The sequence below is a fragment of the Ambystoma mexicanum genome, chromosome 13 (assembly GCF_040938575.1).
Source record: "Ambystoma mexicanum isolate Mex_15411 chromosome 13, UKY_AmexF1_1, whole genome shotgun sequence".
Lineage (NCBI taxonomy): Eukaryota > Metazoa > Chordata > Amphibia > Caudata > Ambystomatidae > Ambystoma > Ambystoma mexicanum.
In genome coordinates this window covers 424,307,943-424,324,124 of record NC_090938.1, presented here as the reverse complement: position 1 = coordinate 424,324,124, position 16,182 = coordinate 424,307,943, and the positions used below count along the sequence as shown (strand labels likewise).

Here is a 16,182-nt window from a genome sequence, read left to right as displayed (position 1 = left end):
GTAAACTGCATATCTCCATCGCCTCCACCGAAACACAATCCTGCACAGCTAATTACAAATCCCTTCTAGTCAGACTCTCTCTCATGCCCACTCTCCCGCACAGCTTCCTACTCGTTTACAGGCCCCCTAGATACAACAGACATTTTTCCACCAGCCTATGTGACTCAGTAGTGGTTACATTAGTTAGACACCCTGCACTCACCGTACTAGTGGACTTCAATATCTGGTTTGACGTGCCAAACAACTCCATGACTCTACCGCTGGTCGACAGCCTAGAGGCACTCACCCTTACCCACTATATCCCAGGACCCAGACACACTGCTGACCACACCCTTGATGCCATTTTCAGTTTCTCTGACCTCATTTCCACGTCCACCCCTAAACGCCTCAACTGGACAGACCACTCTGCCATACCTTTCCCTCTCCTCTGACCACCGCCACCACCCACACCCCAGACCTCCTCTATCCCTACATCTCAGTTCAAGTGCTGGAAAAAGGTCAAGGTACTACCTGACCTGGCTGAAGCACTGTTACGCACCCTCCCCTCACTCCCGGCCACAGATAGACCTGTACCCTTGGGACTTGTTGACTCCTGGCTAAATGACTCACTTCTTTCTCTAACCCCCTCCAAGTCCACTCCCTCCTGCAAAGGACCTTACCCAAAAGGGTTCACCCCCCACCTTAAGACTTATAACTGCTCCCTCTAACACAAATGACAAGCCTCCAGAAACCCTTCCGAACACCTCAAAGCGAATCAGTGTTCACCCACCATCACCAAAATTACAATTCAGAAATCCGAAAGGCCACAAAAGCCTATTATAATAAAATAATCATGAGCTGCCATAGCAGCAGCAAGGAGCTCCACAGGATAATCACAGAATTCCCAAACCCTTCCTGCACCGCAACCCGACTGCCTCATCACAAATTCTCTGCAACTCCCTCTCTGAACATTTCCAGAAAACACCTCTAAGGAGGATGGCCACCCTCAATGCCAAACTCTCCAACCTATCCAGCCACCCCGTACCCACTATACAAGAATCAACCCTCATTGCCCCCTGCGAACGCTTCATTCTGCTCTCTCAAACCATTCCCGAGTGAGGAGTTTGTCAAACTACTATCCAACAACCAACACTCTGGCTCTCCTCTCGACCCTTGTCCCGTCTCTCTCCTCAAAGAAATATTGACCTCCACTTGTGCAGGGAAACTAGCAAGGTCCAACCTTAATGACTCCCTCATCTCAGGCAACTTCCGAAAACCCTTCAAAACCATGCATTTCAAGCCTCTGCTTGAAAAAGCATCCCTCGAACCTCTCCTGCCAATCAACTACAGGCCCATTTCCAACACCCGATTCTTGGATAAACTCATCGACCGCACTACGTACTCAAAGCTCATGGTTTTGTGGAGTCGAACAATCTCCTAGCCCCCGTGCAATCAGGTTTCTGTTTGCGCCACGGAACAGAAACCACACTGAACTCTATCTGGGATGACCTCAAAGTCACTGCAGACTCAGAATGATGTGCCAAACTTGTTCTTCTTGATATCAGCAGTGGTTGATACCATTAACCACTTGATCCTCATTGACAGACTGCACTCTATAGGAATACGAGATTCGGCACTCAACTGGATCACTTCATTCCTCTCTAACAAACAGCAAATCACCCATCTCCCCCTTTCCTCTCCACTTCATTCACAAAGTACCCCAAGGCGCATGCCTCTCACCCCTTCTCTTCAACTCTACATGGCCCCTCTGCCCAGGATCATCTGCTCACACAACATCACCTGCTACAACTATGCCAATGACACAGAAATCATCTTGAAAATTCCTAAATCGACCTCCGACCCTCGCCCTGACTTAGCAGCATGTCTCACTGACATTGACAGCTGGATTACGACTATATCTCCTTCTGAACCCAAGGAAAATTGAGATCATGGTATGCAGCAAAACAACTCTATTCACCCAACCAAATCCCTGCCCACCCTCACTAAACCATCCCCTACCGACAACCACCACTGGCAAAAACTTTGCTGCACAATTGACTCGGCCCTAACTCTGTCTCACCACATTAACAATGCATTTAAATCCTGTCATTTCCACCTTAGGCTTCTGAAGCACATCTTCCCTATCATCATCATCTCACCTATCCCAACAGACTGGCTGCAATTATGTCCATTGTCATGTCCAGACATGACTATGTGAACTCCCTCTACCTGGGAGCACCGGCCGGCCGACCAACTAGACAAACTACAAAGAGTTCAGAACTTGGCTGTGTCTCACTCTGGAACAAAGGGATCACATCACACCTGCTCCCTGCACCCTACACTGGCTCACAATTGAATGTAGTGCCACTTTCAAAATCCTATGTATTACTAACCGAGTGGTGCCCAAAGGGGGTCCCAGATAACTACAAGTAAAGATTATGCCTTACCACCCAACCCACACCGTAAGGTCAAGCACGGCCCTCCTCCTAGTGGTCCCTCCCTCCAATTTGGCCGGGTTTGGAGGGTCTGCCTTCTCAACCCTGGTGCCAACTTTGTGGAACTCACAGCCTCTCCGACTACATGGCTTTCTAGAAGACACTCAAAACCTGGCTTTTTGCTTAAAAACATTAGGGACCACTCTGACCAATCGACCTACCACCATGTCCAAAATGGCATGGTAACCCCTTCAATACAGAGTCCTTCAATACGCTCTCTGGCCAGGAGATATCTACCTCCATCTATCTGCAGCCATTGCCCTAGACTTGACCCCGAATCCTAGTAGCAGTTATGTACCTACGCAATGGCAGTTGAATCATTTCCTTCCTCCACCAGGTATACACTGTGCTGTAAGGCCAAGAGATATATATCTCCAATTAAATGGATAGATTGTCTGAAACTCGTAACTCAAGCACTATTAGCACTAATGTATAAACACAATGACTGAGCTTGATCATTGTCTCCTTCAGATATGCACTACATTATCATTCCAGGAGATGTCTATACTTCCTAATTCTACTTATCTGGAAATCCTTTGAGCAGAACTACATTACGAGGGCCTCCTAGCACCTATGTTGAAACATTGTGATCCGGGCTAGATGTGGGTGTCATCCTCCAACAGACATGAATGGTCTTGGATCATGTGATGCATAATCTGATCTGTCTGGAAATTGATCCCAGAACCCCTTTCACATGGGGCGCAGTAACACCTGTTTTCTGATGCTTTAGTGGGCTTGTTCTTTGTCTCTTGCTGTTACTCACTACTCCCCTATCAGATGAGCGCTCGAGTGCTCTAGCACACCTAGCTCTCCCAAGGGTCTTTGATGCAGTGTGATTTCACACATTCTAACCATAAACTAGGACAGGAATACCCGTCTACCTGCTGTAAACATTTACTCAGGACCCGAAAATGTGGAACTTTAGTCTCACTTTCAAGGGAATCCGCTCTAGAAATCAGACAAAGAAACAGGCGAGTCAAGTACCTGCAAGGGACATTGATGTTTTTGTACATAACTGCATTAGTCAGACACAGCACAAACAACAATGCCTGGCCAGATGCCGGACCTTCGGTTTCACTGAGTACCAGTCACCATATCTGAGATGTACTTGCACGTTCATTCGTACAGAACTTGATGCAACCACACAGTGAGAATGTGCCACCAACAAGCAATTGCAGACTCAGCAAGACAAAGGGATGACCATAGATGCTGATGCCGGACTGGGCTCCTGAGAACCAGCCATAGTTTCAAGGATGTAGTGCTAGGACCAATAGAACTGAATTGGATGCAGCAGTACTCCAATAAGCAATTGCAGACCCAACAAGACACAGAGATGGCCGGTGCCTAATAGCTCCTAACCTCAAAGGGAGATACTGTCATCTCGTGAAGCACTGGATGGCCATCAGGAAGGTTTAAGTCTACTTCATCAAAAATATTTGACCTTTTCCAATTTAACCTAATGTTGGTTGTTTTTTTTGTTGAAAATGTTGGGGTAGACCACCCACACCGCCCACCACTTCCCCCTCCCTGTATATTTATTTAATTTAATTGACATAAAAAACGATCAAAAAAATGTGGTTGAATTTAAAAGTTAAAATGTTTTTCGATCAGGTATGCTAATACCCATCAGGAACAGGGTCTCTCTCCAATTCACAGAGTCACTCAAACACACTAATAGGCTAACTCTCTCCTCTGCCCCAACATACAATACAATGCAGCTATACCCCTCAATTAATTCGGCCTAGCTGCACACATAGTTATACGCCTCCATGATCACCTCAACAGTCTTTAGAATACAGCTATACCCCACAGAAATCGGCCTAGCTGCACACATAATGCCATACACAAACTCCACCGCCACCAGAATGCAGCTACCCAAGTCCAATTGGCCTTAGTGCACACATTCTACTGATCTCGCACAACCACTGCACAACGCCTAGCCGTAGAATGCAGCTACACACCACTTAATATGCCCTGGCTGCATACATACCGAGTGCACCCAAGCACTATTCACAACACTACTCTCTCCACTAACCTACAGTGCTTTGGAATCATAGCAATGGTAAAAGGCACTACACAAATGCCCAATAACATAGCATCAAAGATCGTGCAAAGTCAACCTACTGTTTCAACACTAATGAGTCAACCAGAAAACATTAACGAGAGAACATGCAAAAACGATATCACATTTCTTCACAATACTTGGAGAAATTCAGTATTTCTTTCTGAATCTCACATAGAGCAAGAAATAGAGCTCTGGGTTATTACATGGCCACGGTAGTGGCCATGTAGTTATGGTTAAGTTGCTGTTTCCATAGGAAGAACACTTTTTGGGTGGCTTATAACTTCGCTCTCCCTGGACGGATCCTCACCAAACTTTGCAAAAAAAGTATTTGGGTCACTCTGAATTTTTCTGCAGAGTTTGGTGAGGATTCGTCCAGGGGGGGCAAAGTTATAGGGGGGTCCCAAAACTTTTTTTTTCCCATAGACTGAATGGGAAAAACATTTTGCTCACGTCTACAGCCCAAACCGCTGGACGGATTTTCACCAAATTTGGACCAGGAGCAGCGGCTTGGTGAAAATCCGTCCAGTAGTTTTTTTTAAATGACCAAAAAGTAGGTAAAAAAAAATTAGTGATATCTGTGTTCGGTCCGCGGACAGACTTACCTGTTCGCTCCGCGGACAGTGTCCTGATTGGCCAATCGGCTTGCGTGATGTTCGCGGACATGCAACGTGTTCGCTGATTGGACGGCGAGGAGCGTGAAGTGCGGAGCGTGAAACGTGTCAGATTTTCGGTAGCGCCCTCCATCTTGGATCCGCGGTCGTCCACGGACAGCACGGTGAAACTTTGTTCAAAATTTGTATTTAGTAGAGTGTGTTGGTGTGTAGGAGTGTTTGGGGAGGGTGGGAGTGTATGAGATACGATGAAAGTTGTGGTTTTTTATGTGTTAGACGTTCTTTTTGTTTTCGATTTGTCTGCGGACATCACAGGTGTTCTGAAATGTTCTAAATAAACTGAATGGGGGGTGTTCTGAGGACTCAATATGTGTCCGTTTTGTTCTCAAGCAAACTGAAACTGTTCTAAGAACACTCGCAGTGTCCTGAAAAGTTTGCAAATAAACAAAATGGGGGTGTCCTGAGGACGCTGTCCGTATTGTTCGTTGTCAAGTTGAATATGTTCTAAGAACACTCGCGGTGTCCTGAATTGTTCGCAAATACACAAAATGGGGGTGTTCTGAAGACGTTGTCGGACACTCGCTGTGTCCTGAAATGTTCGCAAATATGAATGGGGTTGTGGCTGACAAGTTGAATGTGTTCTAAGAACACTCGCGGTGTCCTGAAATGTTCGCAAATAAACAAAATGGGGGTGTCCTGAGGACGCTGTCCGTATTGTTCTCTGTCAAGTTGAATGTGTTCTAAGAATACTCGCGGTGTCCTGAAATGTTCGCAAATAAACAAAATGGGGGTGTCCTGAGGACGCTGTCCGTATTGTTCTCTGTCAAGTTGAATGTGTTCTTAGAACACTCATGGTGTCCTGAAATGTTCGCAAATAAACGAAATGGGGGTGTTCTGAAGACGTTTCTAAGAACACTCGTGGTGTCCTGGAATGTTCATAGGGGGTGTCCTGAAGGCGTAGTCCGTATTGTTCGCTGGCAAGTTGAATGTGTTCAAAGAACACTTGCAGTGTCCTGAAATGTTTGCAAATAAACAAAATGGGGGTGTCCTGAGGACACTGTCCGTATTGTTCGTTGTCAAGTTGAAAGTGTTCTAAGAACTATTGCGTTGTTCTGAAATGTTCGTAGGGGGTGTCATGAAAACGCTGTCCGTATTGTTCGCTGGCAAGTTGAAAGTGTTCTAAGAACACTCATAATGTCCGCGGACATTAAAAGTTTCCATAGACCATAGTTGAAATGTTTGACTCTATGGATGGGATATGCTGCAGTGGTTGTTGCCAGGGCATAGAGTCTTGGGTGCATGGCCATTTGGCCATGCACCCAAGACTGTATGCCCTGGCAACCACCACCGCAGCATACCACATTCATATTTGCTTATAACTTTGGGTGAAAAACAAATGTATAAGGAACAAAGGTATAAGATACTATGGATGTGATATGCTGCTATGGTTCTCCTTATTATTGTATACTTACTGTTTGGTCTAGTAACAGGTGTCCATGTTTTTCTTGTTAATTTCTGTGATAAAAGAAAATAGCATGTTAGTATTAGTATTTTGTAATGACTTATTACATTGTATAATCAATATACTTTTTTTTTTGGACCCTCATATTTAGTAGATTACAAATCAGAGTACTGTGCAATTTGCTCAGTTTCTGTATTTGTTGCTAAAATCATTGGGTCTGTGGGAGAAAATAAAATCCATGTTGGATTAAAAAAAAAACTTTTTCTGTTATGCTACAGTTTATTTGTTTGTTTGTTTTCAGTGTTCACTCGTTGTTTCTGGCTAATGCTTAATACTTTGGCTTGTTGTATTTTTTTGGAGAATTAACATATTATTTATTTGTTTTGATATTATAACATTTTGGAGCATTTAGATACCAATTGGCGTATTCTAACTGTCTATTTTTTTTATATATTTTAGTGGTATTGATTTATCTATTTGGATATTGTTAAATTTTGGGACAGTTAGATACCAATTGGCGTATTCTAACTGTGTATTTTTTGGTCTAATTTAGTGGTATTCATTTATATGATTAGTTGTTGTAGAATCGTTGAGCAGTTAGATAGCTTTTGGAGTATTCTAACAGTTTATATTTTTTTAACACAAGTTTACTTAGGGTTTAAATACAGTTTAGTTATCAAATTTTGGTTTTAAGAACATCAAATAAGCGTTTGTAAGATTTCCTGGTAATCTCTGCTTTAGAGTAATGGTACTATCATTACATTCGAACCATCCACATTTCTTTTTTATATATGCAGTGTAGTGCCCTGAATTGGTTGTGGCTCCTGTGTGGTAGATTATACCTATTGTTGTGAAGGTTTTCTTACCAAGTGATATTTGACCATGTGTGAATCCAGTCAGCTTGCAGTTGTTTTTGGTACCATCTGCATTGTAACGTAGAAGCATTAGTATTATGTATTTACTATGTGTTTGTATTACTAACGTGGAGCGATTATCTGAATTGCAGGTAGAGCATAATCTACCATGGTTTGCATTTTGTACAAGTCGCTGAAATGGAATGGATTCACAATTTGGTATTGATATATATATATGAAGCGTTCATTGGGGATTTCTTCTTGTGTCACATTGTTGCAGAAAGTGCATGTATGTTTCCACATGTATGAAATCTGAAAGATTTAATGTATAGGTATGTTTTTGTTTTCCAGTACTTGTAGTAAGTACATTAGAAATTCTTGTGGATCTTCCTGTGAATTTATAGTGAATTTCACCATTCCAGCACAGTAGTCCAATTGTTGTCTTATTCCAAAAACACAATACTTGTTGTCAGGATTGTTTGCTGTATTTCTGAGAAGTACTAACATTTGCAAACACAATGGGTCTGTACTGTGTAAGTAAATGTTGTCAACAATTGGTGGTAATTGAAATAGAATATTCATTGCTACATTTGCATAGCAATTTACACCAACTATATTTGAGAATTTAAATGGTCCAGGTAGTTCTGTATCTAACTGTTTTTTTTGGAGTTTGTCTTCCTTCTTTAAAGAAGTACTTGGTTTACTTTCCCTAATTGATTCTTTTTTGCTTGTGGTACTTGATGAATTATACGTTTCTTTTACTCTCTTTGGAGGAATTGCAGTGACAGCCTGTTGCATTTCTGTTTGATTTATTTTTCTTTTATAACGTTTTACTTTTTGTGGAACGGAATATGTGTTTAGGTAGGGGGTGAATAGTGAGCGACGTCTATTGTATTCTAAAATGCAAGGAATATCAGCGTTTATTTTACTTGCATCAAAGTTGATTAGAAATAGACTGTCAAGTGTACGTAAGCGTGATAGTGCTACATAGCTCATGCCTTCTTTAAAGACTGTGTTACCATTATCTATCATTGCTTTGTCTAGGGTAAGACCTTGTGATTTATGAATCGTGACCGCGAATGCAAGAGTTAGAGAAAATTGTTCTCTGCGTACATACATATCTTTGAAGAGAAGGAATCTAGCTGTTGAACGTCCTATCCTTTTTACTTCGGAAAGTTTGTCAAAGAGTATATTGACAAACTGAATTTTGTTGTCGCGTGGGTATGTTTGAAAGCCAACAACTGGACCCAGTGCTCCATTAACTAGTCCTTGGTCCACGTCAAGGTTACGTTTAAGCATTACTCTGCAATTTAAGGATAATTTTAATATCTTTTCTAAGCCTGCTGTGTTTGAGATAGATTTTTCTAAACTATTTAGTCTTGTTGTGGCTTGGTCACACATGGGTAGTGTCATACCATGTACATCTAGTTTGTCTGTGGCGCTAATTTCCATGATTGGTTGCATTTCTTTACTTAGCATGATTTCATTGAATTTGAAATAGCTTGCAAAAGTTGGCATTAAGGCCATACAATTGACATTTTTTGTGGGCTAATTGTTCCATAACATCTGTAGCACATGCATTATCGCCATAAAGTGCATTAATGTGCCAGGTTTTCAATATTGCTTCTGCTTCTTTAGAAAGTATACCAACTCTGATATTTTTAAAATGTTGGCATAAGTGAGATCTGCAGATTGCCGCATGTTTTCTGTTAATTCTCTGTATTGGAAATGTTGCCAAAGGTTGACATTTCCAATGCTGCCAACAGTTTTACGGCAGAGTTTGTGTCCTAATGTTTTAAAAATAGTCTCACCTTTTACTGGTGTTAATTGAAGCAGATCTCCAAAAACAATAATGTGTTTTCCTGCAAAGAGCTCTTCATAGTCTGTTTTGAGTACTTCTTGTAATCTGAGATGAATCAAAGCTAACATCAGGTTGGAGACCATGCTCACTTCATCTATTAGTAGCATTTTCATTTGTTTCAATACTCTGCGTAATTCCATTGCAGCTTCTGCAGATAGTTTGTAATAGTCTAATTTGTTCTGGTGTTCTACTGGTAATAGTAGTAATCGGTGTAATGTAACACCACCTATGTTGTAGGCAGCTAAACCTGTGGGGGCAGTGACAGCAGCTGCAAGTTTGTTGTTTGTCAATTGTTGAAGGAACTTACTAATGATTTTGATTAGGAATGATTTGCCAGAACCAGCTTCACCACTGACGTACAGTAGTATAGGTTTATAATTATGGCAGGAACAATCTTTATTTTCATGTTTTACACCATGTGCAATTTGTTTTGTTACTTCTTGTCTTGAAAAATGCTATTTTGCTCATTGTTTAGTTTTGATTGTAGTATAGTTAAGTCTTCCTTATCTTCATACTGACACATGGTGTGTTCTACTTCTAGCATAGCTAATTCTGCCTCATTTATTATTAGTGGTTCTCCCAGTGGTTCTTGGCTTCCTGTTACAGAAGGTTGACTACTGTCTGGCGTGTCCGTATCTAGTTGTGCTTGGAGTTCTTCTTCGTGTTGCTGTTCATTGTGCAACATTCTTTTGTACTGTGTAAAGTTTACATCAGTTAAAGTGCTTTCATTTGCTTTGAAAGCATCCTCATATGAGTCATAGTTATCCAGTAATTGTTCTTCTTTTCTCCATGGTTTTAAGAGTTGTAGCAGGGACATGTAATATACTTCTTTATGTTGAGGTGTTTAATGACAATTTGATATGATTAATTACATTTGGTTTAGTGAGTTTAACTAAGCTGCCTTCACAGTTTGTTACTCTATATTTACCTTTTCTTTCATCAGGTTTCATATTATTTTTGTATGTGTAGTTTTGGGCTATGTGGTATAGACACATGTTTTCCAAAGTATTACTTCTGTTTGGGTAGTATGTGTCCAACAAATTGTTTTTTAAAATGTCTTGGCTGTTGGGATCATGTTTGGCTATTGTTTCTATATCTTCATATGATTTTAGAACTCTTTTTCTAGATTTAGCTGGGCCAAGACTTAGCCATACTATATTTTCAGATTTACCATACAATGCAGTACTAGTTAAACGATCAGCTGCTTCATATGATCCACATTCTCAATGGGTGAGCATTTTTATGCCCAAGCTATATAATTTCTGAGATACTGTTTTATCTGATGACAGGTCATTCCAGGGGTCTTGGAGCTCTGTCTTTTCTGCTTTAGTTAAGTATGCTGTGACATATCGTGCAACTGCAGTAGAATTGTCTGCAATGTACTGCACATCTATGTTTGCATTCCATAAGTGGGCAATGATTGCATTATAATCATTGATATATTTTTCTTCTTCTTTTATTTTTATGTAATATGTATTTTTAGGTGACTTACCTTTAACACTATGTCTAACTGAAGACATGAGGTTGTTCACTTGACCTGCATTTGTAACTGGTCTAGGGAAACCAAATCGGAATTTGGTGTAGTATTTCCCTTTGTTTTTGTATTTGCAATGACAATATTTTCCACATTTGTGTCTTTGAAATTGTAACATTTGTGCATGAAGATCACTATTTGTGGCTTCTGATGGAATTTCACAAGTGACATATTTTTCAATAAACTGTAAAACAGTGGCATCACTGTCTTGACCAAATGTAGGAGCATCTTTAATCCATAAAAGCATGTGGATATGTGGTGCTCCTCTGGCTTGGTATTCTTTTCTCCAAAAGAAGTGTTGCACTTCTCCAAGGGGAGGAACAGTTTTATTACAAATAAAATGTAGCATAGCAATGAAGCGATGGTGAAAATATCTTGAAACATTAACAGGATCCAAAGAACAAAGTTCTCCAGGTGTTAGTATATCTATGTTTGTTTTGTTTTTATTTGATATGCGTAGGAAATCATGTAAATCTTCCCATGCATATTCTGCACAACTTAATGTAACAAACCAAGTGGGTGGGCCAAGGTTTCTGATCATACAACGTACATCTCCATGACGTCGAAACCAGTACTCTTTAGTACCACGCATATTTGCTAATAGATTGTAAAACCTCATCCTTTTTTTGCACTTTTTCTAATAATTGTGTAGCTGTCATATTTTGAAAGTGTGATCCTGATTTTAATAAGTGTGCAACTCCGTAACATAAAGTTGCTAGTTCACTTTCAAAGAGTAGGTGGAATATGTATTCCACATTTTGTCTAAATCTAGGATCTTCAGAATACATCCATGATGAGAGGTATTCTGAAGCTGATATTTGAATAGGTCTATCATCATACCTTCCTCCTTTGCCAGTAGGAAAGAGTAGAGGAAAAGCATGTGCTTCTATACTTTTTTCCCATATACTGATTGGCAATCCTTTTGTTTGACGCATTTGGTAAGTTTCCAGTGCATCTTCTACGGTGTCATTACAGTGCAAAGGATGAATTGTATAATGGTCTAAAGTATTTGATATTATAGCAGGATCTAGTAGCTCAAATTGACCAGCTTCTTGTGTTTTTTGAATTATTTCAGTTGTATCTTTCAAGTTTTCTTCAATATTAATTTCTTTGTAATATTCTTTATTCTCTTTAAGATATTGGAAGGCTTGTCTAACTTTATATAAATCTACCAGCTGTTGGCATATTTATTTGTCTTTTGTAGGTACTCCATTTACTAAGATAATTAAAGATTTCTGTATTGGACGTTGCACTCCTAGAGTATGCACATTTTCTTTTAGATCTAATGGTAAATGAACTACTTTTCCATGAATGCCTTTTACCAATTCTGAAGGAGGTAATTTTGCTGTTTTTGGTTGAAGGCGTATTATTGCTTGAAATGGGTGTACTGTTTGAATTATGATGCTCTCATATAAATTAAGTTGTTGTAGGGGTTTTGGTACTGGGTATAATTCCAAATTATTTGTGATAGCACGTGAAGGAGTTTGGTTGTTGTCAAGTTTTGTAGTGCAGTAACTGCAAAGTATTAAGGGCTCAGTTATTTCGTATTTGTTTTCTGCTACAAGGTAGAGAGCTAATTCAAACCATAGAATCTTCATTGTCTTCTATTTTGTATGATAGGTCTACAGTTTTTGTGTTACTTTTATAAAATGTTCTACGGCAACATACACATACATGGTTTGGTACTTCAGCTGATGTACTTTTAAATTTTAGTTTTTCTTTTTTGTATGTGTTTAGCAAAAAGTTGCCATATGTAGAATTGTTGCTTAATTGGTTTAAAGCTATTTCATTCTGTAAATGGCTTTCACTTCCAAAGTAGATCTTTTGCTGTACCATGTAGAAGGATGTTATTTAACTTTGCTAGTGCTAAAGCAGGACTTTTAGCAAAGTACAGTTTATAGACTAGATGTCTAATAGTTGAATGATGTGTTGATATCCTTTTGATATCATGGAAAGTGGTTTTACAAGTAGGTCCTGTAATGCAGGCCAATGAATGTCCTTGTAGTCCTGTGTACTTGCGCACTGGACAGGTATCCAAATTTTGCAGTAATTTAATTTTGATTTTGTCTTTGCTTTTTACATATTTATTGAGGAATTGGCGTAAAGATTTGAAACATTGTTTGGGAATGTTACACATTGACGTGCACGGCCATTTGTACACCAGATGTTCTGATTCAATTGAATGGAGGGGTAACTCTAGGTTTTCAGGGCATATTTTTGTAAGGAGTACTTCTTGTTCCATTATGGTATTATTCACTTTTTCATAACCTCGACCACTGCTATGTATGGCAATTGTATTTGTTTGCTTTTGTTTGCACGCTTCCTCATTAAAATATGGTTCTGTGCTCGTAGTGTGATTCCATTCACCTCCGCAGATACTTAAGAAGTTCTTTCTGTTGACATTTCGCTTATTGAGAAGTCTTTTTTGTAATTTAGTTATTAGTTTTGTTAGTGGTTTCATTTTGTTTAACAGTAAAATAAATAACTTTCTTTTCAGAAGATTTGCACTGTCCATCAACGCTTCTAAAATTAATTTCCTACGATAGGTTTTAAGCATTGAACCTGATTTCTCTCCTGTTTTTATAAGATTTTGAAGGACTTTGTGACGGTACATTTTGGCTAAAATACTTTTCTTGGTATGCTTTCTTTGCACTATATTAAAATTTGAAGAAGTAGTTTTATCTGTAGTGATAGCTGATTTTCTGTTAATTGTTTTTTGGTTTGTTTTACATTTTGATAGAGTAGGCAAAGTTTTTGTACTTGAAACTTCTTGTGTTTCACTAAATGACTGTATTAGCTGTTTTGTTTCAACTTTTTTTTACAAATTCTGCTAGAGATGGATGCTTATGTTGGACACTTTTATTTTCATTTGCTCTACTTTTGCGTTGCTTTCTACGGACTTGACTTTTGGTAGGCATTCTTTAGGGTCTGTTGAAAAAAATAAAGAAGATATGGGTTGGGGTGTTCTGGAATGTATGTGTGCTGTGTGCATGAGTGTTTGAGTAAGATGATAAAGATGTATGTAATGGTGTGTGATTGTGCATTGGGAACTACAACTAGTAGGGATAGGTATTCTTGAATTCATGTTTTACTAAACTGGGGTTCAGATGACAAAAAAAAGTAAGCTAGTAGTGTGGAAAAGTACAAATAGTAAATCTAATGTATACAATTAAAACAGTTGTTTGTTCTATAATATGAAAATTGTAGCGGTTCAGTTGGGTAATTTGTGTGTCCAAAAATAGAAATTTGTGGGCCATTCTGGCTGTAAATCGCTGTTTAGGACATGGAGATTTTTGGACAAAATGCTACACAATCTCTATTTTTAGGCACCAAAATAGTTTGTATTAATGTTATAGTATGTTTGATTAATAATACAAATATTATGGTGATATTCTACTTACTTTTTTTCTTAAATTAACAGGTAACTTCTTAGTTCTTCTTTGTTCTTTGAATTTGGCTCCTTCTTTTCAGTAGACTGGTCTTCACTGCAATTGTAAAAGCTTCAAATTAGTAATTTTGTTTGTATATAGCGCTGTTCTTAATTTAGATATTGATTTTTTTAATTGAAATCCTCAGTGCCTTCTTTAAAACCATTAAACTAATTTATTTACATCAGATACATTGCATCAGTTCAGTACATATGATATGTTCTTAATGAACAAATTGTATTGAATGACTAACTGTAGCAAAAAAATATATATTTACTATGTCTTGTGAAATTTATAACATACCAGTGAATACTACTATTTCTGTAAGTAAGCTGTTCTAGGTAATAGCGCCTCAATGTCATGTCTAAATTAAAGTAATTAAGTAAATAAATAAATAAAAACAAAAAAATATGAAATTGTATAAGTATTTTTTTAAAGATTTAAACATAGATTGTGCTTGCATGCAATTTTGTTTGAATATATGTAGTCTATATATTTCATTTACATTTTTTTAGTTTAACATGATTTGAGTGTGTGTGTATAAAGAAAGTAAATCGTGTAAAGGTTTATAAGTGATAGTTGATTTTAGGATATTGAAAAAATACAGTAAATTCATTTTACAGATTACACAAGCTAAAAGTATGTTTGAAAATGTGTTCATCTACTGTAAAGAAAATATGCATACCTGAAGTTTGTGTTCATGCATATGGATATGCATGGAGCTGCAAGTAGAAATCTTGGAGACTTGTACAGTATTTCTGGTAGATGGTGCTGGCCAATGATATGACACTTGTACTCAGAGAGATTCACAGTACATTTGCAGTGCTGATCTATGATGATGCAGTTAGATCTAGAGGTCTTGAATGTGATTGGTGCATGGTCATGTGATTTTTTAGCCACATCCAATGAGGGAATGGCAGAGAGAGTGAAGTGGAAATGGTAGAAGGGCTGTTCATATTACGATATGTCCGCGGACATGGCGGTAGTTCGCAGACATCGGGAGTTACATCCGGGGATTTTTGGGTTCAGAAGTCATGCAAATGACAATAAGCACTGAAAGGGATTGGTCAGGAAAGTTTAGTGGGTGTGTTGTGCCAGGAGAGAGTTTTTCAGATACTCCTTTTGCTGAGAGAACAAAAGATATTTATGGCTGTGTGTTTCAGAAAACAGATTGTTTGGATTTTGGGAGATTCGTGGATACATTGGTTGAAGGTGCATGCAGAAAGCTGTGGAGTAGCTCTAGATCTTGGATTCCCACATGTGAAAGTACACTGGCATAGAGTACGTGGAATGAAGTGGTTGGACTTGCTACCTCTCTGTGCTACTTTGGAGACAGAGCAACATCCAGACATAATTGTAATTCATTGTGGAGGGAACAGTTTAGGACATGTGACTGGAATTTTTTGCCAATTTGCTATGAAAGAAGGACTTGGGAAGGTTATGGACATGTTTCCTAATTCTCAAGTGATATTTTCACGGATTGCGCAGAGACAAATGTGGCTTTGTTCTTCTTCATTTGGTCCACAAATGGAAAAAGCAAGACGCAATGATAATAAGGCTGTTTGTGCCTTTCTAAGAGATTTTGGCATGTCCTCTTTTCACAATGAAAATATTATGTTTCGTAGTACATACATTTTTCGCAGAGATGGAGTCCATCTTACTTATGCTGGCAATCAGATTTTTCTGAGAAATGTACAAAATGCATTTTGACCTTTTATGGAATTACAACAACCATTTTGAAGTAGGTGTTAAGCATTTATAATTTTTGACTTACAAACTTTCAAGGGATTTTCGGTTTTACTTGGAACCATAACGTCCCTTTGACAACGTTTTTTCACTGAATTTCATAGGTTTTTAGTAGCGCAACTTAACCATAACATCCCTTTGACAACG

General features: G+C 38.8%; 1 protein-coding gene across 3 annotated transcripts in view; it reads left to right on the top strand.

Moving 5' to 3' along the window:
- Nucleotides 1–16,182, top strand: part of LOC138521298 (vasoactive intestinal polypeptide receptor 1-like) — a 1,228,255-nt gene that overhangs the window by 529,348 nt on the left and 682,725 nt on the right. The gene's annotated exons all lie outside the window — the stretch shown is intronic.